This window comes from Pleurodeles waltl, chromosome 1_2, assembly GCF_031143425.1.
Source record: "Pleurodeles waltl isolate 20211129_DDA chromosome 1_2, aPleWal1.hap1.20221129, whole genome shotgun sequence".
NCBI lineage: Eukaryota > Metazoa > Chordata > Amphibia > Caudata > Salamandridae > Pleurodeles > Pleurodeles waltl.
The window spans coordinates 1202929767-1202956016 of NC_090437.1; positions in this window are offsets into that span (position 1 = coordinate 1202929767).

Consider the following 26250-nt stretch of genomic DNA (forward strand, 5'->3'; position numbering starts at 1 on the left):
ACCTTGTGTGATAATGGTTTAGGGGGGTGTATGTATATGTGCAGTGGACATGCTTTGGTGATGGGTGTCCATGCTTTGGTGTTACATGCAGGGCTTGGATTTGGGATGTGTGGTTTGTAATAGTGGGACATGTGTGAGGAGTTGGAGTGATTGGGGTCAGGGCAAGGGTGGGGGTATGTGATAGCATGCAGGTAGGGTGGGGGATGAAGTAGTTAAAGATTTGACTTACCAGAGTCCATTCCTCCAGCTACTCCTGCAAGGCCCTCAGGATGCAGAATAGCCAAGACCTGCTCCTCCCATGTTGTGAGTTCTGGGGAAGGAGGTGGGGGTCTGCCGCCAGTCCTCTGAACCGCAATCTGGTGGCTTGAGACCACGGAACGCACCTTCCCCCATAGGTCGTTCCACCTCTTCCTGATGTCATCCCTAGTTCTTGGGTGCTGTCCCACTGCATTGACCCTGTCCACGATTCTTCGCCATAGCTCCATCTTCCTAGCTATGGTGGTGTGCTGCACCTGTGATCCGAATAGCTGTGGCTCTATCCGGATGATTTCCTCCACCATGACCCTAAGCTCCTCCTCAGAAATGTTGTGTGAGTGATGGTGTTGAGTGCCTGTGCATGCTATTGTTCTTTCTGGTGGTGTCTCTCTCTGGCCTTCTGTCGCAATTGTTGTCGTAGGGGTTTGTGGGTGATGTGGGTGTGTGTTTTATATTGTATTGGGTGTGTGGGAGTGGTATGTGTATGTGTATCAGGTGTGTGTATTTCGATTTGTCCAATGTGGTAGTGTTTTGTAAATGTGTGTGTATTTAGAGCGCGGCGGTGTGTACCGCTAGTGGAATACCGCGGTTGAAAGACCGCCACGTAGATTCATGGGTCGTGATAGTGTGGACGTATTCCTGTTGGCGTGACAGTGGAGGTTTTGTTATCACCAGTTTATCACCGACCTTTGGTGTGGGGGACTTGTGTGGGTGTCTAGATTTTGGCAGATTCCGAGCTGTGGGTCATAATGGCTGTGGTGGAATTCCGCGGCCGCGGCGGAGTGTTGGCGCCCTTCTGCACAGCGGTAACCGTCTTTTACCGCCAATGTTGTAATCACCCCCATGGTAATGTGTTTTATATGTCCTGACAGTGAAATATTGCTAAATTCGTTTTTCACTGTTGCAAGGCCTGTCTCTCTCATAGGTTATCAACAACATACATATGGCAACAATGACCATTATAGTGGCCGCATCTTCCTATAATTTGTCATGAGTTTAATAAAGGTGCTCATACACAAATAAACATATCTGTTGCCAAATATGTGCACTGGGATAGGAACAAACCCTACACCAGGGAATACAAATACATAAAGAACATCATGTGGAGCACACAAATAGTCAGAAAGTTATTTGTCTAATATGATGGATTTGTAGGATCTGCAGTCAATTTAATAAGCAGATTTTCAATTGTATGATATAAACACAAAATATGAATAGATGATACAGCTTGTATGTGGTAAGTGATCATATAAAATTCTTTAATAAACATGTAACAAATATATTACAAATTGCCTCCCATATTGACCAAAAAATTCCAACATTTAACCACATTGAGAGGCCAACATAAATTAACAAAATCTTTGACATTTGGGCCCTAGGCCGAAAAGAACAAATATATAAAACCATAACAAGCAATTCAATCCAAGGTAAGTTCATCCAAGAACCTTCCTGCTTGTAACTGTGGAATTCAGCCGACACGTGTTTCGTCCTGTGATGGACTTCATCAAGGCTGATTAGACAACGAAAAAACATGAAAATATTCTTACATACAACATAATTACAAAGTATCAAACCATAAAAAAAATGTGATTTATTCAATGTGCTGGTAACAATTCATGCCAATATAAAAATAAGATTAGCAACCAACAAAATATATCCAAAGCACACACGCCACATACCACAACCATCACCAAATAGAGTAAAGTACACATGCCAGACTATGGAATACCAAGTGAAATTGAGACAAAAAAAGAAGGAAAAAGATGACCACAAATAACAGGGAAAGATATTAGTAATCCCTAAAAAGTTAGAATTGTGAACAAGAGAGAAATCTTGTGAATAATAAAGTCACACTCCCATAAGTCAATAAAAAGACATATCGGTACCTCCTTCAAAATGATTTAAATCCATAAAGTTCCAGGAAGTCCCTATAAATGTTCAAACACATATTCTACTCCGTCATAAAATTCCAAAAAATTATAATACCGCCAAATACTTAATTCAATAAAGACACCAACCTGCATATATAAACCTCTATATGTGTCAAATGTTCTCAATGTATATGCCAAAGTTTACAATTATGAGGAAACATCAACGCTTCAAACAGTCCTCCAGTATCTCACGAGACCCACCTACAATAAAAATAAATCAAATGGGAACCACATGAGTACAGGGTAATTTTCTAGAGTCTCTCACAAGAGCCCCCGTATAGTTGTGTTATTATACTCAAACAATTCAATGAGAACGCCTTATTCGATCCTATGCTGTATCAATTGTTACAAAAACCTTAATTAAATATCTGAACTGCACTTACAAAAAGCAGAAACATATTAATCTAAGCAATAACCATAATAGGTTCCAAAGTCCCATAGAGAACCGATAGCGTGCCTGGTCACCATCAAACAGCTTGTAATTGCCGTTGAACTGTAGCATATGGCATGTTTCTCTTATATTTGTATTTACCTGTGCTTGATTGTTTCTTACTTTGTTTCTAGCTACACTTACTTATTGTTTATATTTAAGTTAGCGAGTTCCATACCGTTGGGCAAACAGAATCTATTTCTTGGTTCTGGATTCTTGGGTGGGATTGCAAGACTGACCTTCAGGCTGATGCACATGCATGCCTGCCGTGGACCCTCAATAAACATCTAACTTGGAAAATCTTCTCTTCGTGTATGAGGAATTCATCATTACCTTTCCATGCTATACTACATTTTATGGTACCAGGAGTGGGGTACGAATTCGCATTAGAGAAGACTACGGAGCAGATTCGGAGCTGATACGGTGTGTTAACGGGTCCACCGACCAGCATATGAACAGATGCAGTGTATTTGGCACATCGTAATCGTCAGCGCTTATGGACATGCAACGTTTGCGCAGCGCACACATTTTGTACTTTGAAAACGCCTTGTTTTATTTTCTGGCGGTTGTCTTACTTGCAAAGAGAGCGGTCGCGAGAACTGTTTTCTTTTCACTCGCTGCGCTGTGAGTCACGAGCTTCTACTGTCTTCAGTATCTCACGTAGCGTCGGACGTCACACAGCGTCGATTGGTTTCCAACGTGACGGCGTCACGATCTGTGATTCAGGTCAACGTGGTCTCCTAGGAGACGCGCACAGGAACGTAGGAACGTGTACAATGTCTCACACGTCACAACGCTTCAGAGACAAATCGCACGATCAAGACGTGCGTCTTGCGTGTTTCATCGAGCAGGTGATTGCCAAAAGGAAAGGAACATTATTTAAAAAAAATATATATACATATAACTAAAGCGATCCCACCAACGAGAACATTAGCAGAGTAGATGCTCTTCGTTCAGTAACTTTTATTTCATATAGTTTCATTTGTTTCTATTTCTTCTCACTTTGGCTTTTGGGAATTTGGAACTGACCCATCGTTTTACTTTACAGGATATTTGAGCTCCCTTTTTTAACTAATTTGTTATCATATTATGGCGTCTAGTAATCTGGTGGTACAACCTCCACCTTTCTTAACAAGAAGTGGAAAAACGGACATTAAGTGGAGAGAGTGGATAAGAATTTTTGAAAACTATTTAGTTGCAATTGATGCTAATGACTTTTCTCCCACTAGGAAGTTGGCCCTGCTATTTAATCACCTAGGTGTGGCCGGGCAGCGTGTTTTTGACAACTTACCTGTTATTTCCCCACCTAATGAAAGTGGCGGTGTCATTGCAACATGGAACATTTATACTGAAGCGAAGGAAAGAATTGGGAAGCAGTTCTCAGATGAATCCAATGTTTTATTAGAAAGATTCAATTTCGCAATGTGCAAGCAGTCTATGGATGAAACAGTGGATGAATTTGTGGCTAACTTACGTGTGCTGGCTGCAAGATGTGATTTTGGTACTCATGTAGATATGTGTAGGAAAGTACCATCTTGCCTGGCATGTTACCCCCATTTTTCACTGTATATATGTTGTTTTAGTTGTATGTGTCACTGGGACCCTGGTAACCCAGGGCCCCAGTGCTCATAAGTGTGCCTGAATGTGTTACCTGCGTAGTGACTAACTGTCTCACTGAGGCTCTGCTAATCAGAACCTCAGTGGTTATGCTCTCTCATTTCTTTCCAAATTGTCACTAACAGGCTAGTGACCATTTTTACCAATTTACATTGGCTTACTGGAACACTCTTATTTCTGATGGATACAACTACCTGTGGATTCCTCACCTAATGAATACTCCCATGGCGCCAGCATTCGACGGAAATCTTATTACTAGTCTCTGCACGTCGACGAGGACGTCACTCTAGCCCACGCGACGCCGTCTGACGTCATACAGGCAATAAGAGGTCCTCGACGACGTGCAGACGTCAGTTCCCTTTTTTCCGTGCATTCGAAACGGTTATCTTCGAGGGAGCAACTGTTACTTTTTTGGTTACAGTGTATTTTTGCTGCGTAGTCTTTCGCGGTGGTAATAATGTCGCAGAGAAAGTCTGGATTTAAGCCTTGTCGTGAGTGTGGAGGCAAGATGTCGGTGACGGATCCTCATTCCGATTGCCTTTGGTGTTTGAGCTCCGACCACGACGTCTCGACTTGTGATTCATGCCAGCACATGAATCCAAAGGCCCTCAAGGAACGTGAGGCGAAGCTGTTTATGGCTAAATCGAAGGAGAAGCATCACAAGAAGTCTTCTTCTCCAAGACATCGGCGTCATCGAGACTCCCGGCACCGTAGAGAATCTCGGCGTCATTCGAAGGAGACTCGTTCCAGGTCTTCGGATCGGCGCCGAAGGACATGGGAGATCAGTCCCACGGTTACGCCGCATCCTTCGACGCCGTTGCCCTCTCCGGCGTCTCCAACTTCACCTGGACAAGCGTCGGTGATTGAGGTATTGGAGCCTCAGGTGTTTTCTCCGGCGCAGACGCCGAGGCCGGCGTCGGGGTCGCCTCCGAGACAGGCACCTCAGTATCCGGCTTTTCCCACCCCTGGAGCCGATAGTTCCGCATTCTTGAATGCGATGTATGCCATCTTCCAACAGATGGCTCCAGGGGGTGCTCCGGCTGGGCCTTTGGCCTTTTCTTTGGGTGATCCTGCGCCTCTTCGGCCGGCACCCTTTATGCCCTTTCTCCCTTTTGGGAACGTGGGCTCGGCGCCAGTGTCAGCGCCGGTGGCCGCTCCGGTGGCCTCAGAAGGATTGGCCCCGGGGATTTCCATCCCGTCGACGTCGAAGTCGGGATTTCGGCCTGTGACTCCGGTGGGTCCATCTGCTTCAGCTGCTCTTTTGTCGGCGCCGAAGTTACCTGTGGCGCCGGACGCGGCGTCGGTGGCTTCTGAAGATCGGCGCCGATCTTCGACTTCGGCGGAGGCATTGTCGACTCCGCGTATTGAACAGCGACTTCATTCCAGGAGACGTGCTCTCCGTGTATTAGAAGAGCAGGAGTACCAACGAGCCCTGGAGGAAGGAGAGCTAGAGGACTCGGGTGATGGGCTGCATGGACTGGAGTCGGCCAGTGGGCTGGACACTTCCCCTGAGTGGGATCTTTCGTCCCCGGGGGAATATACTGAGGAGGCTGCTTCCTTTCATGCAGTGGTACGGAAGGCAGCTAGTTTTTTGGACCTGCCTTTGCCGGTGGTGGAGGCTAAACAAAACCTTTTAACAGAGGTGCTACATCCGGCCTCAGCTGCGGTGGAGCCTCTGTTGCCATTTAATGACGCTCTGCTGGATCCGGTGTTAGAGGTGTGGAAGAGGCCGGCATCTTCCCCAGCAGTTCACAGAGCCGTGGCCAGGAGGTATCGGGCGGCTCCGACTGACCCTGGGTTTCTATCTAGGCACCCTACGCCGGAGAGCTTGGTGGTGCAGGCCTCCTGTTCATCCAAGTCAGCGCCTGGTTCTTTCCCGACGGTGCCTGGGGACAGAGATTCAAAGAAGCTAGAGGCGCAGTCGAAGAAGATTTTTTCGTCCTGCAGTCTGGCGTTAAAAGCCACCAATGCAACCTGTATCCTGGGGAGGTATATTCATGCTCTGATGGATGACATTTCCTCATCGTTTACAGAGCTTCCCCAGGGTCTTTTGGATTTTGTCTCAAATGCCCAGGCTGCTGCGACCCAGATTATCCAGACGGGACTGGATACCACCGACTCGGTAGCCAGAGCAATGGGCACAACTGTGGTGGCAAGGAGACAGGCCTGGCTCCGTAACTCGGGCTTTTCTGCAGATGTACAGTCCACATTGTTGGATCTCCCGTTTGATGGGGACAAACTGTTTGGAGCCAAGGCTGATTCAGCCTTGGAACGTTTTAAGGAAAGCAGGGCCACGGCTAAGTCGTTAGGGCTCCAAGCTCCTTCTTCCACGGCCTCTTCCAGATTTTTCAGGAGGTTTCGTGGATTTGGGCGTGGCTCTTCCTCCTCTTCCTTTCGGGGAAGATATCAGCAACCTGCCTCTTCCCATCCCTATAGATCTTTCAGGGGGAGAGGTAGGGTCCGCACCAGAGGAGCCTCTCAGCAGCACTCTGCCTCATCCTCATGCTCTGGCGGGGTGCAGCAGGGGAAGCAGCCTTAGGCTTCCACCATTTCCCACTCACTCCTCTCCTGTAGGGGGAAGATTACAGCATTTTCTCACCAAATGGAAGACTGTTACAACGGACACTTGGGTTCTCAGTATTGTGGGAAAAGGCTACACCCTTCCCTTTCGGGAGTTCCCGCCCCTCATCCCGCCCCGCCCTTCTTATTGTTCAGAAGAACACCTCCTGTTGCTAGAACAGGAGGTACAAGCCCTCCTTTCCAAGGGCGCGGTGGAGTTGGTCCCAGAGCAGGAAAGGGGTCGAGGATGTTACTCAAGGTATTTCCTGATTCCCAAGAAGGATGGTCGTTTGAGACCAATTCTGGACCTGAGGATCTTGAATTGGTTCCTCAAGCAGGAAAAATTCAAGATGCTGACCCTAGCACAGGTGCTTTTGGCGTTGAACAAGGAAGACTGGATGGTGTCTGTCGACTTGCAGGATGCTTACTTTCATATCCCGATACTCAAGTCACACAGGAAGTATCTCCGGTTTGTGGTGGGATCGCAACACTATCAGTTTGCGGTCCTTCCGTTTGGTCTTACTTCAGCACCTCGAGTCTTCACGAAGGTGATGTCGGTGGTTGCGGCAGAACTCAGAAGGAAGGGGATAGCAGTATTCCCTTACTTGGACGACTGGTTGATCAAAGCCAAGTCCCCGGAGCTTGTGTCGCATCATCTGCAGTCAACAACCCAGTTGTTGTTCGACCTGGGTTTTTCGGTGAACGAGCCCAAATCTCACCTAGAGCCCTCTCAGCGCCTCCTGTTCATAGGGGCAGTACTGGATACAACATTGGGTCGGGCCTTTCCTCCGCCTCAGCGGATTCAAGATATTCAGGATTTGGTTCCAATGTTTCAAAATGGAGCGGTAGTTCCAGTTCTCAAGGTCCTTCGTCTGCTCGGTCTTTTTGCCTCCTGCATTCTGTTGGTCACGCATGCTCGCTGGCACATGAGGGCTCTTCAGTGGTGCCTCCGAAGGCAGTGGTCTCAACACAAAGGGGATCTAGAGGGTACTCTCAAGATCTCCAGGGATGCTGCTGTGGATTTGAGGTGGTGGATTGCAAGCAACAATCTTTCACAAGGAAAGCCGTTCCAGCAGTCGCCACCAGTGGCCACAGTCATAACGGATGCTTCCACTCTAGGGTGGGGAGCTCATCTGGGGGATCTGGAGATCAAAGGTCTTTGGTCTCCAGTGGAACAGATGTTTCACATCAATCTTTTAGAGTTACGGGCTGTACGTCTGGCTCTCAAGGCCTTCCTCCCTTCCCTTCGTGGTCAGTCGGTACAGGTCCTAACGGACAATACTACCACGATGTGGTACATAAACAAGCAGGGAGGAGTGGGGTCGTACCTTCTCTGCAGAGAAGCTCTTCGACTATGGTCCTGGGCAAAGGACCATCAGATTTGCTTGATAGCAAACCATCTGGCCGGAGTCTTGAACGTGCGTGCGGACAGTCTCAGTCGCCATTTCTCGGCAGACCACGAGTGGCGTCTCCATCCAGATCAAGTCCGTTTAATCTTCCAGAGGTGGGGGTTTCCTCGGGTAGATCTGTTTGCCACTCGAGAGAACGCGCATTGTCCGTTGTTCTGCAGCCTTCAGTATCCGATGCAGGGAGCGTTGGGGGACGCGTTTCAAATAACCTGGTGCGGCCAGTTGCTTTACGCGTTTCCTCCCATACCCTTGATTCCTCGAGTATTGAGGAAGATTCGCCAGGACCGGGCTCTAGTCATCCTAATAGCTCCGGATTGGCCAAGGAGGGTATGGTACTCAGACTTCTCCAACTCTCAATGTGCCCTCCGCTCCGTCTCCCTTTCAGGGCAGACCTCCTCTCGCAGTCGCAGGGGCAGGTTCTACACCCCAACCTCCAGAGTCTGCACCTACATGCCTGGAGATTGAACGGGGCAACCTGAGTTCCTTCTCTCTCCCGCCTGAGGTAGTGGATGTTATATTAGCGGCCAGGCGACACTCCACTAAATCTATCTACGCTAATAGGTGGTCTAAATTTGTTGCGTGGTGTGGAGAGAGGCAGATTGATCCTTTGCATTCTCATCTATCGCACGTTTTGTCTTTTGCTCTGTCTCTAGCGCAGAAAGGTTGTGCAGTGGCTACCATTAAGGGTTATTTATCGGCCTTGTCAGCCTTCATATGTCTTCCAGACCAACCATCTTTATTTAAATCCCCTATTGTTATCAGATTCCTGAAAGGTCTTCTAAATAAATATCCTCCAAAGCCATTCGTTATGCCGCAATGGGATTTGTCCTTGGTCCTGACTTTCCTTATGGGGTCCCCTTTTGAACCTATGCATTCTTGCCCCTTAAGGTATTTGGTTTTAAAAACAGTCTTCTTGATAGCTATAACATCAGCAAGGAGAGTGAGTGAGTTGCAGGCCTTATCAGTAAAGCCCCCTTATACAACTTTTTATGGGGATAAGGTGGTGTTGAGGACCAAGGCTGCTTTCCTCCCGAAGGTTGTTTCACCCTTCCATTTGGCTCAGGCAATTACTTTGTCCACGTTCTATCCTCCGCCTCATCCTTCCAAAGAGGAAGAAAGACTGCACCGTCTGGACCCAAAGAGAGCATTGAGCTTCTTTATTGATAGAACAAAGGATTTCAGGCTGGAGGATCAGCTGTTTATTGGATACGTGGGCAAGAGGAGAGGAAAGGCATTCCACAAGAGAACACTATCCAGGTGGGTTGTTCTTTGCATTAAAATCTGTTACTCTTTGGCAAAGAAGGATCCTCGTGAGGGCATTAGAGCTCATTCCACCAGAGCTAAGTCGGCCACTTCGGCCTTGGCCAGGGGTGTTCCTGTGGTCGACATCTGCAAGGCCGCAACTTGGTCGTCCCTTCACACTTTTGCAAAACATTACTGTTTGGATTCTGAGGTTAGAAGAGACGGCCATTTTGCACGGTCAGTGCTGCAGGATTTCTTGGTTTGACCATTTAGGCACCCACCGCCGGGCGTGGTACTGCTTTGGGACTCTATTCATTAGGTGAGGAATCCACAGGTAGTTGTATCCATCAGAAGAACGAGTTACTTACCTTCGGTAACGACTTTTCTGGTGGATACATTAGCTACCTGTGGATTCCTCACGGTCCCACCCGCCTCCCCGTTGCCTTTCTGGTCTTACCAAGTAATCCTTGAGTGCGCTCCTCTTGGTCTTTGAGGGTGCAATAGATGTTGTATATAATATATTTATATATATGTATATATGTATATATCTTTGTGTATATACTTGATGTGTATATATATTTTAAAAAGAGAGAGTTATATATATATATATAAAAGATTTACAGTTATTCATGCAATGTTGTGTATTTTTACAATATAATGGGATGTTGCCTTGCTCTTTCATTGCATTGCCTGGTTGTTCTCATGCACGTAAAAAATGATTGGTACTGACGTCCGCACGTCGTCGAGGACCTCTTATTGCCTGTATGACGTCAGACGGCGTCGCGTGGGCTAGAGTGACGTCCTCGTCGACGTGCAGAGACTAGTAAGAAGATTTCCGTCGAATGCTGGCGCCATGGGAGTATTCATTAGGTGAGGAATCCACAGGTAGCTAATGTATCCACCAGAAAAGTCGTTACCGAAGGTAAGTAACTCGTTCAATTCCCTAGTATATGGTACTAAGGTACCCAGGGTATTGGGGTTCCAGGAGATCCCTATGGGCTGCAGCATTTCTTTTGCCACCCATAGGGAGCTCTGACAATTCTTACACAGGCCTGCCACTGCAGCCTGAGTGAAATAACGTCCACGTTATTTCACAGCCATTTTACACTGCACTTAAGTAACTTATAAGTCACCTATATGTCTAACCTTTACCTGGTAAAGGTTAGGTGCAAAGTTACTTAGTGTGAGGGCACCCTGGCACTAGCCAAGGTGCCCCCACATTGTTCAGAGCCAATTCCCTGAACTTTGTGAGTGTGGGGACACCATTACACGCGTGCACTACATATAGGTCACTACCTATATGTGGCTTCACAATTGTAACTCCGAATATGGCCATGTAACATGTCTATGATCATGGAATTGCCCCCTCTATGCCATCCTGGCATAGTTGGCACAATCCCATGATCCCAGTGGTCTGTAGCACAGACCCTGGTACTGCCAAACTGCCCTTCCTGGGGTTTCACTGCAGCTGCTGCTGCTGCCAACCCCTCAGACAGGCATCTGCCCTCCTGGGGTCCAGCCAGGCCTGGCCCAGGATGGCAGAACAAAGGACTTCCTCTGAGACAGGGTGTTACACCCTCTCCCTTTGGAAAATGGTGTGAAGGCAGGGGAGGAGTAGCCTCCCCCAGCCTCTGGAAATGCTTTGTTGGGCACAGAGGTGCCCAATTCTGCATAAGCCAGTCTACACCGGTTCAGGGGACCCCTTAGCCCTGCTCTGGCGCGAAACTGGAGAAAGGAAAGGGGAGTGACCACTCCCCTGACCTGCACCTCCCCTGGGAGGTGTCCAGAGCTCCTCCAGTGTGCTCCAGACCTCTGCCATCTTGGAAACAGAGGTGCTGCTGGCACACTGGACTGCTCTGAGTGGCCAGTGCCACCAGGTGACGTCAGAGACTCCTTCTGATAGGCTCCTTCAGGTGTTAGTAGCCTATCCTCTCTCCTAGGTACCAAACCCTCTTTTCTGGCTATTTAGGGTCTCTGTCTCTGGGGAAACTTTAGATAACGAATGCAAGAGCTCATCCGAGTTCCTCTGCATCTCTCTCTTCACCTTCTGCCAAGGAATCGACTGCTGACCGCGCTGGAAGCCTGCAAACCTGCAACATAGTAGCAAAGACGACTACTGCAACTCTGTAACGCTGATCCTGCCGCCTTCTCAACTGTTTTCCTGCTTGTGCATGCTGTGGGGGTAGTCTGCCTCCTCTCTGCACCAGAAGCTCCGAAGAAATCTCCTGTGGGTCGACGGAATCTTCCCCCTGCAACCGCAGGCACCAAAAAGCTGCATTACCGGTCCCTTGGGTCTCCTCTCAGCACGACGAGCGAGGTCCCTCGAATCCAGCGACTCTGTCCAAGTGACCCCCACAGTCCAGTGACTCTTCAGTCCAAGTTTGGTGGAGGTAAGTCCTTGCCTCACCTCGCTGGGCTGCATTGCTGGGAACCGCGACTTTTGCAGCTACTCCGGCCCCTGTGCACTTCCGGCGGAAATCCTTTGTGCACAGCCAAGCCTGGGTCCATGGCACTCTAACCTGCATTGCACGACTTTCTAAGTTGGTCTCCGGCGACGTGGGACTCCTTTGTGCGACTTCGGGTGAGCACAGTTTCATGCATCCTCGTAGTGCCTGTTTCTGGCACTTCTCCGGGTGCTACCTGCTGCTGAGAGGGCTCCTTTTCTTGCTCGACGTCCCCTCTCTCTCCTGGTCCAATTTGCGACCTCCTGGTCCCTCCAGGGCTACAACAGCGTCCAAAAACGCTAACCGCATGATTTGCAGCTAGCAAGGCTTGTTGGCATCCTTTCGGCGGGAAAACACTTCTGCACAACTCTCCACGGCGAGAGAAATCCGTCCACGAAAGGGGAAGTCTCTAGCCCTTTTCGTTCCTGCAGAAACCTCAGCTTCTTCTGTCCAGTAGAAGCTTCTTTGCACCCGCAGCTGGCCTTTCCTGGGCATCTGCCCATCTCAGACTTGCTTGTGACTTTTGGACTTGGTCCTCTTGTTCCACAGGTACCCTAGATTGGAAATCCACAGTTGTTGCATTGTTGGTTTGTGTCTTTCCTGCATTATTCCTCTAACACGACTTCTTTGTCCTTAGGGGAACTTTAGTGCACTTTGCACTCACTTTTCAGGGTCTTGGGGAGGGTTATTTTTCTAACTCTCACTATTTTCTAATAGTCCCAGCGACCCTCTACAAGGTCACATAGGTTTGGGGTCCATTCGTGGTTCGCATTCCACTTTTGGAGTATATGGTTTGTGTTGCCCCTATCCCTATGTTTCCCCATTGCATCCTATTGTAACTATACATTGTTTGCACTGTTTTCTAAGACTATACTGCATATTTTTGCTATTGTGTATATATATCTTGTGTATATTTCCTATCCTCTCACTGAGGGTACACTCTAAGATACTTTGGCATATTGTCATAAAAATAAAGTACCTTTATTTTTGGTATAACTGTGTATTGTGTTTTCTTATGATATTGTGCATATGGCACTAAGTGGTACTGTAGTAGCTTCACACGTCTCCTAGTTCAGCCTAAGCTGCTCTGCTAAGCTACCATTATCTATCAGCCTAAGCTGCTAGACACCCTATACACTAATAAGGGATAACTGGGCCTGGTGCAAGGTGCAAGTACCCCTTGATACTCACTACAAGCCAGTCCAGCCTCCTACAATATGCATATTAGAGACCAATTTGTGTTCCATTGTTATTCAAATAAAAATTCAGGAACAGTTGTCGCAATCCTTCTTTAAAGTAAACAGTAGACATAGCTAAAGCTGTTGAGAGATCCATTGTTACCTCTAAAGTGGTATCTGGACAGACAGAGAGTGTAGGGGTTAATCAGATAATTGAAGACTCTGATGTTTACTATATTAAGGAGAGAACTACAAAGCATAATAAGAACGTATAACTGTGTTTCCGCTGTGGGTCACGCAATCACTTTAGCAACAGTCAATTGTGCCCAGCATTGGGCAAGAAATGCTTAAAATGTCAACAAATTTGTCATTTTCAAGTTGTTTGCAGGCAGTCTAACCGCACCTACAAACCTGGTGGCATAATATCAGAGTGAAAGTGAACAATGTGTACTCTAAAGGTGAACGGGCGGATGGTGGGGTAGACGACTGTGCGACTAACCTATCTAATGTTGTTCTAACAGTGGATATTGCCACAATTAGGAATATCAAGGGACCCATCTGTCGGGCAGTTATTGACTTAATTGAAATTCTTGTCATGGCTGATTTTGGTTCACCTGTCACCATCATTGCGGATGTCACTTATCGTAAATATTGGCCCACAACGAAAGAATTGAAAGATGCCAACATTAGTCCCAAAGCCTTTGGGGATCATTACATTGAACTCTTAGGGTACTTTTTGTCCACCTTATCTATCTTGGGTAGGAGCACAGTGACTAAGATATACGTGGCAGTGGATGGTAGAGATATCATAGGGTGGAAAGATCTTGCGAAGCTGGGCATAGTACTATGTTCCTGGATTTGACAATCCCATAGTCTTGGGGGAATTGCCTGTAGAAGTGTCAGAAATCAGTTTACCTGATACCAATATCTCAGAGTCTTTCACAACAAAGTACCCTGAGGTATTTGCTGATGTAATTGGAGTTGTTAAGGGTTTTGAACATTGTATCAGGCTCAAGGATGGAGCTGTTTCCATTTCACATAAGGTAAGGCCCATTCCTATCTCAGTGAAAGGGCAACTTAAAGATCTCTTGGAGAAACTGGTCAAAGACGGCATCATAACTCCCACAGGCTCCTCTGAGTGGGTTTCGCCCATTGTTCTCACAGAGAAGAGAAATGGGGATTCGAGGTTATGCGTAGATTTAAGATCATTAAATAAAAATATAATCATTGACTGTCATCCCCTTCCTTGTATACAGGAGATGATCGCTAGTTTGGGCACCTCAAAAATCTTTTCCACTATTGATTTACACTCTGCGTACCATCAGAATGCTCTTCGTTTAGATTCTCAGGAACTCACCACGTTTGTGACTCCTTTTAGGGCATATAAATATCTTAGACTACCTTTTGGAGTAGCCTCTGCGGCGAGCGTTTTTCAAAAATTAATGGATTCCTTGTTTGGCAATTTTGAGAATATATGTGCCTTTCAGGATGACATTCTGATTCACACTAAAGGTATGGAAGAACATACTATTCTTTTAGACAAAGTGTTTTCCATACTCAAGGATTGTGGTATCACGATTAAGAAGGAGAAGTGTAAATTTTTGGTCCAGAGTGTGGAATACTTGGGACACACTATTTCTGCAGATGGCATTAAGCCTAAACAGGGGAACCTGGAAGCAATCACAAATGCACCTTGCCCACCAAATAAAGATGAGCTACGCTCATTTTTAGGTCTATGTGAATACTATTCGAGGTTTGTTGATGGTTATGATATGATAGTACAACCTCTTAGGAACTTATTGAAGAAAGGCAGTAAGTTCGATTGGGGTGAGCAAGCGATGGGAGCATTTAACGCTATAAAAAAACTGGTGTTGTCTGCTCCGGCTTTAAAGCCATTTATACCCTCAGCTAAATCCTTTGTAGCGGTGGATGCTAGTATGAAAGGCTTGGGTGCGGTGTTTGGCCAATGGGTGGATGGAAGAGAACACACTATCGCATTTGCGTCAAGATCTCTCTCAGAAACTGAAATCAACTACAGCACCATTGAGAGAGAGGCTCTAGCTTGCGTCTGGGCAGTATATAAATTCAAGACTTATATTTGGGGTATGGCCTGTACTTTGTACACAGATCACAAGCCACTCGTATTCTTAATGGATGGAAATGGCTTAGGTAAAGCCTCTTCAAGACTAGTAAGATTATTGTCCAAACTGCAAGAGTTTAACTTGGATGTCAGATACCTTCCTGGAGGGAAGAATGTTAGGGCAGACTGCCTTTCCAGGTTGCCTCTACCCCTGTCTGACACTGAGAATGAGGAAACGGAGTGTGTGATAGGTGCATTACACACGGCTTCAGCTTCTGAAGGTTTATTTTCTGAGCAGAATTCGATTTCTGCTATGTCAAGAGATTCTGTATTGTCAGAAGTGATGTTTCATATTATTCATGGTTTGCCTAAAAATCAGAAATTCAGTGGGGAACTTAACACCTATCGCCAACTAGCTGCTGAATTGTCGTGTGAGAACGGTGTGTGCATGAGAGGTCCTGTTTCCATTCCCCCATGTGATTTGAGGCCATTGTTGGTAAAAGCTGCTCAAGAGGGGTATTTAGGTATCTCAGCCACCTGCAGAAGGCTAGGGGTAAAATACTGGTGGCCATGTCTTGACAAACAAGTGTCGAATTATGTGTACCAGTGCACTTCATGTATGGTGTCTGATAAGCATTGGAAGTGCCACAATAAACCCTTGCACAACATTCCTTTACCCAATGGCGCTTGGGAAAGCATTGCCATAGATTTTTCAGGCCCTTTTAACCTACTTCCTAGAAATATGAGGCACATGATCGTTGCCATAGATTATTTCTGGAAATGCATATACTACGCTTTTGTGGAACTTGCAGATACAGAATCTGTTATATCATTTTTATAATTTCTTTTTTTTTTGGAAGGCCCACCGTCCAACATTGTCACGGACAATGGTGTACAATTCACCTCCAGTAAAATAGAAAAATTCTTGCTCCAGTTCAACATAAAACATTCATGTGTGGCTTGTACAGTCCGGCTTCTAACGTACTGGTGGAGAGAGCTAATTGTGTTCTTAAAGAGGGCATTCAAACAGCTATTGCAACCAACTGCAATGTGAAAGAATTTTTAAATGAGAAATTATGGGCATATTTGAATACACCGCATTCGACCACAGGTCTTTCGCCCTTTGTGCTACTCAGAGGGAGGGAATCTAAATCTAAACTAACACCTTCATGGATTGTTTCCTTTCACAAGGGCATGAATGTGGATGTTAAAGAGTTGAGACAGAGAGTCTCTGAAAAACAGTTTGTCCAGAAGCATGATTACGATTCTCGGAAAAATGTGAATGAGGTGTTGGTCAGTGTGAATGACTGGGTTTTAATTAAGAAACCGTGCAGGGTGCCCAAAGGAGCATCGACATTTTCATTACCTGTTAAAGTTATAAGAGTTACGAAATCTGCTGTTTTACTGGAAGGCAAAGGGTGGTGGAACAAAAATTGTATTGTTCCGATTTCCTCATCGCAAGCCGACATTTTCAAGCAGGTCTATGCTGGACGTGAAGATGATACCAGCTCTAGTGCCACATTTATTGAGAATCCTACTAATATAGAAGACAGGATGTTCAATCACACACACAATGATTCCAGTTGCCAAGCACAAATTTCTCGTCATAGTCTGGAGAGAGAGGATGTTCCTGGTCCTTCTTCATCCTTGTGTCCAGCTGCAGAACCACTATATACGCACAGTCATAGACTTGTTAAACTTCCTTCAAAGTTCAATGATTATCTTTTAATTTGAAGTATGTCATGTTTCTCTTATATTTGTATTTACCTGTGCTTGATTGTTTTTTTTCTTTTGATTTGTGAAGGAGGAAGATGATGTAGCATATGGCATGTTTTTCTTATATTTGTATTTACCTGTGCTTGATTGTTTCTTACTTTGTTTCTAGCTACACTTACTTATTGTTTATATTTAAGTTAGTGAGTTCCATACCGTTGGGCAAACAGAATCTATCTCTTGGTTCTGGATTCTTGGGTGGGATTGCAAGGCTGGCCTTCAGGTTGATCAGTCATGTGTATGCCTGCAGTGGACCCTCAATAAACATCTAACTTGGAAAATCTTCTCTTCGTGTATGAGGAATTCATTAGTACCTTTCCATGTAATACTACACGAACACTCTCATATAAGGGATGGAAATAGAAAAAGGGCGATGAGATTCCATGTATTCGTATATACGCGTTGTGGGTATCCTATTCGTCATTACGTGCAACATCTTTGAATGTAATATATATTGGTCATGTTTGTGATCCATCTGCTTCCAACTGCACCTATTCAAAATTAAAAGAAGTCGTTCCCAAACGGTTTTAATATATTTTACCTCAAAGGAATACAACCAAAGTAGTCCATACCGTTCACATTAATATAACTGCCCGATCTCAAACTAATCACCCAAATAAGGGTTAGAAGAAAAAAAAGAAATAGCGACGCAATCTCATAAAAGCATGTAAACACATTGTTAAACAGCATGTTAGTTATTGGATGCGCCATCTTTATGAATCTCCCATGTAGAGGTAGAAAATAAACACAGGACGACATTCATCTAATGTAGACATATGAGCATGTTGTTAAACAGCATGTTTGTTAACGAATTCGCCATGTTTAAATAATACATTCTATTTTTCGAATGTACTTAATACTATCTCGCAACAAGAGAGGAAATTATTCACCAAACCATTAAAACATCTTAATACATAATCTCACCATTACCAAATGTCCGTCCTATTAGTCGTCATATATCCCAGCTTGTTCGCAACGACTCCAAATGGTGAAAATAAAGAAAAAACGCTTATAATCGCGATTAAAAAGATGACTTTTCAACTGATTTGCCGGAAAATGGCCAAATTAGAGAAAGGATTATTGTACTCGTTAGTGATCATAGATAGCAAGACAGACCACCACTACCATGAAAAGTATCTGGGTCCTAATCTTGGACCCCGTATGTCCTCATCTAATGGTGTGACCAGATAGCTAGGGATAATAATTCCACTAGCATATAGAATATACTAGTATCAAGAGGATATACGTGTATAGTGAAAGCATCCAAGTCCTGTGCCCATATGAGAAAATCGTATAGAGAAGAGAAAAACAGGTGCATACAAAGAACACAAATGCATGCAAAACTGGTGTTATGTTGTTAGAATTTCATTCATTCGTTTTTACAATAATTATACCCTAAATTGACAATACATATGCTCTTATTTCTATGATTTGTTCCATACATGTACATCATAGTTCTAAACACATAACAGATGATCATGATTCAAATCTTATAGAAAATGATGCATTTCATGGTCCAAATTCATACCCAATTCTATACTCTTACGTCTGATTATCCACTTTGCCTTATTTTTTCTGAGATCAATCTCACGATTGCCACCTCTGGGATGCGCCATGGTCTAGCTAATACTGTTACGACTCACGTGCTGCTTGCGCCTGGAATCTGCAGATCTAGTGGCGTGGATCTTGAGCGTTCGGCTTTGGCCCAAAAAGGGGCGACTCTTTCTGGTAGCCACGGTGCTGTAGGCAATGGAAACGCCAAGAACAGACCGTGACCTTCAGAAAATAGCGCCAGAGGGAAAAAAACCCTTCCAAAAAAGGGGAAAAAACCTCCAACAGAAAGATTCCTGAAAACAAGAACAGAAAAACAGGAATCAAAAAGAACTGAAGTCGAATAACACAGAATTGGCGAATTCCAGAACCAAAAGGGTAGGAAATCAGGAGCAAAGACACCATCTGAACAGAGAGTGTTGCAGCGCAAAGAAAAGAAGAAAACACCTCCCTTAAATACCAAAGAACAGGAAGTGACCCACAGGAAGAAAAAGGACACCATCTTAGATAGGGAAAAGTAGATAGAACAGAATGGAGTAGAAACCATAGAGAATAGGGAATGAGGAATGCTGGGAAGAAAAAGGTAACCTGGGAAGGGGGAAAAGACATAAAGGAAAGTGCCATAAACAGAACCAAGAAAAAGAAAGAAGAAAGAAGAAGGAGCACAAAACAGGTAAGAGGGGTCAGGAGACCCCAACAAAAACGAAGAGAGAGAGCAGAGCGAGGCCCCATGCAAGTTCTGGGGCCTCGTATGGTGCAGGAAAGGCTCGAGGGCACGCCGCGTCCTAGGAACGCGACGCGCGACCCAAGCCGAACGCCCGGTTTGGGCAGGAAAGGCTCGGGCGCGCCGCGTCCCAGGAACGCGATGCGCGGCCCGAGCCGAACGCCCGGCTTGTGCCGAACGCTCGGCCCGCGCGGTGCGGCGCGACAGTAGGCCCCCCTCCCGAAGGCCCTGGTTTGAGAGTAAATAAACGGTGAAAGCGCTGAATCAGAAGAGGTGCATGACCAGAAGATGCATCTTCCCAAGAACATTCACTGAGAGGATAACCCTTCCAATGAATCAGATATTGCAGACGTTGGTGAAAAAGACGAGAGTCACAAATTTCCTGAACCTCATATTCAGGAACATCATCCACTAAGACAGGAGGAGGACAGGAAAACTGACGAGAATAAGGATCCGGCACATAAGGTTTGAGCTGGGAGACATGAAAGACTGTATGAATCTTCCACGTGTGAGGCAAGTGAAGACGGACAGTGACAGGATTAATCAACTGGAGAATACGGAAAGGCCAGTAGTAGCGAGGTGTGAACTTGTTCTGAGAAAGACGTGAGGGTAAGAATTTAGAAGAAAGCCAAACTTTATCTTGTGGATGGTAGTCCGGAGTGGGCCTACGTTTCTTGTCTGCTACTTTCTTCATATATCTTTTGGTGTGTAATAGATTGGATCGAATCAGTCTATGGATTTGTAGAAGGCGTTTGGAAAAATAAGTAATAGCGGGCAGGGGAGAGGGAGACCGAGAAGAAGTAGGGAAAGAGGTAGGATGAAAGCCAAAAGAACAGAAAAAAGGAGTGGTCTTGGAGGCACTATGGACAGAATTATTGTAGGAGAATTCCGCAATAGGGAGATAAGTGTTCCAGTTGCTTTGGGTAGAATTGCAGAAACAACAAAGGTATTGCTCTAATCCTTGATTCAGACGCTCGGTTTGTCCATTGGTCTGAGGATGGAAGCCCGATGACAGGGCTCTATTGATATTAAGTGTTTTACAAAAGTATCTCCAAAACCAGGAAATGTACTGAGGTCCTCTATCAGATATAATGGTATGTGGAAGTCCATGAAGACGGAAGATATGGTCGATGAATATCTGACTTAGTTCTTGGGATGTAGGTAGCTTTTTCAGGGCAGTGAAGTGAGCCATTTTAGTAAAGGAATCCACAGTGAACATGATTACCCGGTTTCCTGCTGAAGGTGGTAGCGAACACATAAAATCAGTAGAGATGGTGTGCCATGGAGTTGGCGGAACAGGCAAAGGCTGGAGTAATCCTGCAGGTCTGGTTCGGGGAATCTTGACTTGAGCGCATGTGGGACAAGCCTGAACGTATGTTTCAATATCCAGTTTCCAGGTAGGCCACCAAAAGAAGCGTGAAAGAAGTTCTTGTGTGGCCTTGATGCCTCTATGACCCGCAACCGGTGAATCATGACACGTTTGTAATGCTTTTTCTCTAACTCTGTTAGTTGGGAGGAATAACAGGTCTTGATAATAATAGTATCCTTGTCTCTTATGTAATAGAGGCCTTAATTTCTCTACTTCGTCATCAGATAGATTGGAGTATTCCAGTTGTACCTCCTCCAGAAAAGACTGAGCTACCCCAATGATCTTATTAGGTTCCAGTAGATGTTGAGATGGGGCAGGAGTACAATCTGGATAACGACGAGACAGAGCATCAGCCAGAATGTTTTGGGAGCCAGGAATATAAGTAATGTAGAAATCATACTGGCTGAAGAAGAAGGCCCAACGAGCTTGACGACTATTCTGGCATACGAAATTTCGTAAACATTGTAAATTACGGTGGTCTGTTCTCACTTCAAAAGGCTCCTTGGAACCCATCAGAAACTGTCTCCATTCTATGCAAGCTGTTTTCAGAGCCAATAATTCTCTTTCCAGTACTGAGTAATGTTGTTCTGCAATAGAGAGTATATGAGACAAATAGAAAACAGGATGTTCTAGCCCATCATCCTCTTGTTGTTGAAGTAGGACGGCTCCAATGGCTTTTTCTGAAGCATCGGTAACGACAATAAATTGTTTGTTGGTATCTGGATGTCTTAAGATGGGAGCTTGAGTGAATGCCTTCTTTAATTCTTGAAAGGCTGTTTCGGCCGCTTTAGTCCAGACAAACCCTTTAGTTAAATTTTCCTTCTTTAAAGTGTGAGTTATATGGCTAGTTTGTTTTGCAAAGTCTAAGATGAATTGCCGATAGAAGTTAGCTAATCCTAGAAAACATTGTGTTTCTTTTATAGAGGATGGAGAAGGCCAATCTAGAATAGCTTGTACCTTTTCTTGATCCATAGCTACGCCTGTGGGACTTAAATGATAACCCAAATATTTGACTTCCGTCTTGTCAAACTCACACTTTTCTGGTTTGCAAAATAGTTGATGAGCCCGGAGTTTTTGAAGGACTTGTTTCACATGGGAAGAATGGAGTTCGAAATTTCTAGAATAAATAAGAATATCATCTAGGTAGATAACAACTGTCTGGTTCAGAAGATCAGAAAACACTGAGTCCATAAATCTCTGGAAGATTGCGGGGGCATTAGTGAGACCAAAAGGCATTACCTTGTATTCAAAGTGACCAAATGGAGTCCTGAAGGCTGTCTTCCACTCATCTCCTTCTTTAATGCGTAAAAGGTGGTAGGCTCCCCGTAGATCTAGTTTGGTAAACCGTTGAGCTCCTCTGACTGCCTCTAGAATATCCCTGATGAGAGACAAAGCATAACGATCTTTAATGGTGATTTTATTCAGGCCTCGAAAATCCAGGCAAGGGCGAAGATCCTTTGTCTTCTTGGGTACGAAAAAGAGAGGAGCACCGGCCGGAGAAGACGATGGAACTATAAGACCACTTTGTATATTTTCTTCCAAATAATCCTTTAGTACTTCCTTTTCAGGTTCCGTAAGGGAATACATTCTTCCAAAAGGAACGATAGTGCCAGGTTCCAAAGGAATAGCACAATCGTAATCTCGATGTGGAGGTAATACAGGTCTGGAGGGTTTTTGGAATACATCTTGAAACTCCAAATAGTTTTCAGGGACTCCTAGGACTGTATTAATAGTAGAACCGGTAGTACCTTCCGTGATTATTGATCTCTTAGGTGACCAATACTTGTCAGAAGCAAAACAGTGCTCGTGACAAAACTGTGAAGACAAGGAGACCGTCCGGGTTGCCCAGTTTACATATGGATTATGTCTGATGAACCATGGAATTCCAAGAATAATGGTATGGTTGGGGGATGTTATGAGATCAAAGGAGATGTGTTCTTGATGGTTACCGATCTGTAAACTCAGCATCAGGGTAGTTGTATCAACTGGACCCGAGGATATCAAGGATCCGTACACTGTGTGTACTTGTTCGGGAATTTCCTTAGGTTGTGTAGGAACTTGTTGAGTAGTGGCCCACTTCTTATCCATATAAATACCACTAGCTCCACAATCTAGTAGTGCCATAGTCTTTTCTTGACGGCCGTCAGGAAATTGTAACATGACTGGTACTATAAACAAGGATGTGGTATTGTCATTAAAGGAACTGATGGAAGGTATAGCTGATAATCCGGTCCCCTCCCTTCTTACAGAGGACAGGAAGTGGCGTTTCCCGATGGCCTTGATGGACGTACTGGACAGGTACGAAGCATGTGGCCGGCAGAACAGCAGTACAGACACAACCCTTTCTTTCGTCTGTCTTCCCGCTCGGTAGCGGAGAGAGGGCCTCGAGTAGTATCCACTTGCATGGGTTCTCCTTCGATGTCTCTAGCAGGGGGGCGAGACTCCTCAGAACGATGCGGATAAACTCGTGAAGTGCTTGGTTGGAAAGACCCTCTACTCCTTCTCTTCTCCGATCTCCGTTCCTGAAGGCGATACTCGATGGAAAGGGCTTGATCCATCAGGCCACGAAGATCTTCCACTCTGGTGGAATGTACTAATTCATCTTTTATTTCTTCTTTGAGTCCTCTACGAAACAAAGTCACCAAAGTACGTTCCACCCAGGTGGTCTCTGCCGCTAGCTGACGAAAGCGTGTTATGTATTGAAGGACATCTTGTGAGCCTTGTTGGATGTCGCATAAGGCTTCTTCCGCTGAGGCCTCCAATCCCGGATGACTAAACATTTGCTTGAAACGATTCACGAAGGCGGGATAGTCCGACAATACTGGATCGTTGGATGATACCATCGGGGTTGCCCAGGCCAAGGCAGGACCGGATAAGGCACTGATGAGATAACCCACTTTTGTTCTGTCTTGCGAGAATTGGGTGGGTTGGAAGGCGAAGTACACTGTTAATGAGTCAAGGAACTCACGCAGTTTGGTTGGTTCACCAGAAAAACGATGGGTAGAGGCGGAGAGCGTCGGAACATCACCACTACGGAAAGCCAAAGCCTGTCGTAACGCAGCATTCTCACTGCGTAGTTGTTGTAATTCTTGAGCTTGTTGCTGAATCGTAGTCAGCAGAGATTGATCCGGATCTGCAGCAGCCACCACTGTGTCATCCATGGTGTTTGAAGACGTCGGGAAGGTTTGGCGCTGCAATCTGTCACGACTCACGTGCTGCTTGCGCCTGGAATCTGCAGATCTAGTGGCGTGGATCTTGAGCGTTCGGCTTTGGCCCAAAAAGGGGCGACTCTTTCTGGTAGCCACGGTGCTGTAGGCAATGGAAACGCCAAGAACAGACCGTGACCTTCAGAAAATAGCGCCAGAGGGAAAAAACCCCTTCCAAAAAAGGGGAAAAAACCTCCAACAGAAAGATTCCTGAAAACAAGAACAGAAAAACAGGAATCAAAAAGAACTGAAGTCGAATAACACAGAATTGGCGAATTCCAGAACCAAAAGGCTAGGAAATCAGGAGCGAAGACATCATCTGAACAGAGAGTGTTGCAGTGCAAAGAAAAGAAGAAAACACCTCCCTTAAATACCAAAGAACAGGAAGTGACCCACAGGAAGAAAAAGGACACCATCTTAGATAGGGAAAAGTAGATAGAACAGAATGGAGTAGAAACCATAGAGAATAGGGAATGAGGAATGCTGGGAAGAAAATGGTAACCTGGGAAGGGGGAAAAGACATAAAGGAAAGTGCCATAAACAGAACCAAGAAAAAGAAAGAAGAAAGAAGAAAGAAGAAGGAGCACAAAACAGGTAAGAGGGGTCAGGAGACCCCAACAAAAACGAAGAGAGAGAGCAGAGCGAGGCCCCATGCAAGTTCTGGGGCCTCGTATGGTGCAGGAAAGGCTCGGGGCGCGCCGCGTCCTAGGAACGCGACGCGCGACCCAAGCCGAACGCCCAGTTTGGGCAGGAAAGGCTCGGGCGCGCAGCGTCCCAGGAACGCGATGCGCGGCCCGAGCCGAACACCCGGCTTGTGCCGAACGCTCGGCCCGCGCGGTGCAGCGCGACAAATACCCATGAATCTAATCTTAGGGACCTCTGTTGTTGGATGATCCTTATTAATATGGCGAACTATAGGAGATGATAGATCTTTATTTCTTACAGCACGCATATGTTCCTGAATCCTTTCCTTTAAAGGTTGGATGGTACTTCCTACATAAATTTTATTACAATCACACACCAATATATAGACCACAAATTTGGTATTACAGTTAATGAACATCAGGATCTTATATGTTTTACTACCATTGAAATTGAATGTGAGAGTTTTGTGTAGAGCTATTCTACACATACTACATTTACTGCAATTGAAGAAACCAACTGGTTTAGTAGGAAGCCATGTTTCCAATTTCTCCCTGACTGGTGGCAGATAACTCCTACAGACTAAATTTCTAATGGTAATACCCTTTGTGTGAATCATTTTAGGTTTAGAGGTTAGTATTTGTTTCAAAGTACCATCTGTATGTAAAATATTCCAATGTTTGGAAAGTATTTTGTAAATGTCTTGACTATTCTGACTATAAGATGTACAGAAAGATATTGTCCTTAGTAAGGCTGAATTTTAACTCCTATTTCGATTTTTTAGGAGAGATAATCTTGATAATTTAATAATTTTGTTTCTAGCTATCCTTACAGTTTGTTCTGAGTATCCCCTTCGGATAAATCTGTTCTCCAACTTATCTAATTCTAATTCACAGAGATCTACCTTACTGCAATTTCTTTTTATCCGGATCATTTCTCCAAAGGGGATAGCATTAATTTGAGTTTTGGGATGAGAGCTTTTAGAATGTAATAAAGCATTACAGGCAGTTGGTTTGCGATATAGGTTAGAATGGACTTGACTGTTCTCAATAAATATTTCCAAATCCAAAAATATATTTGTTCTTTATTATATTGATATGTCATCTTTATGTTGAATTCATTGCTATTGATGTAATCCAAAAATTCTAATAGTAAAGATTCAACCTCCATCCAAATCATCAGTATATCATCAATATATCGTCCCCAACAGAAGATATATTCGGTTAAACTGGGGGGACCATCCAACCAAATATGTATCTTTTCAAATAAGCCCATATATAAATTTGCACATGACAGTGAGAATCGTGAACCCATCACTACTCCTTGGGCCTATTTGAACCATTCTCCTCCGTGAATGAATACATTATTTTCCAATATGAAATCAATCATTTCTAATAACATATCCGTATGTTCCATATAGGAAGCTAATCAATTAGAGAGAAAATGTCGAGTGGCTTCTAAACCTTTTGTCTTAGGTATACAAGTATGAAGGGAACTAACATCCATGGTGACCCAAATCATTTCGGGAGACCAGGGGACATCTTCCGATTTCGTTAAAATATCCAGTGTATCTTGTACATATGACGGTAAGGGCCAGATGTAGCTATTTCCGATTTTGCGAATCGGAAATTGCTCAAAATTAATGAGGTGGGTTGCATTTTGCGACCCCATAGCGAGTCCCTGCACTCACAGGGAGGGTGGCCTGCTGAAGTCAGCAGACCTCCATAACTGTGACTGCTTTTTAAATAAAGCATTTTTTTATTTTTATTTTGCAGCCCGTTTTCCCTTAAAGGAAAACGAGTTGCAAAATAAAAGAAATAACGAAACCTTTTGGTTTCGG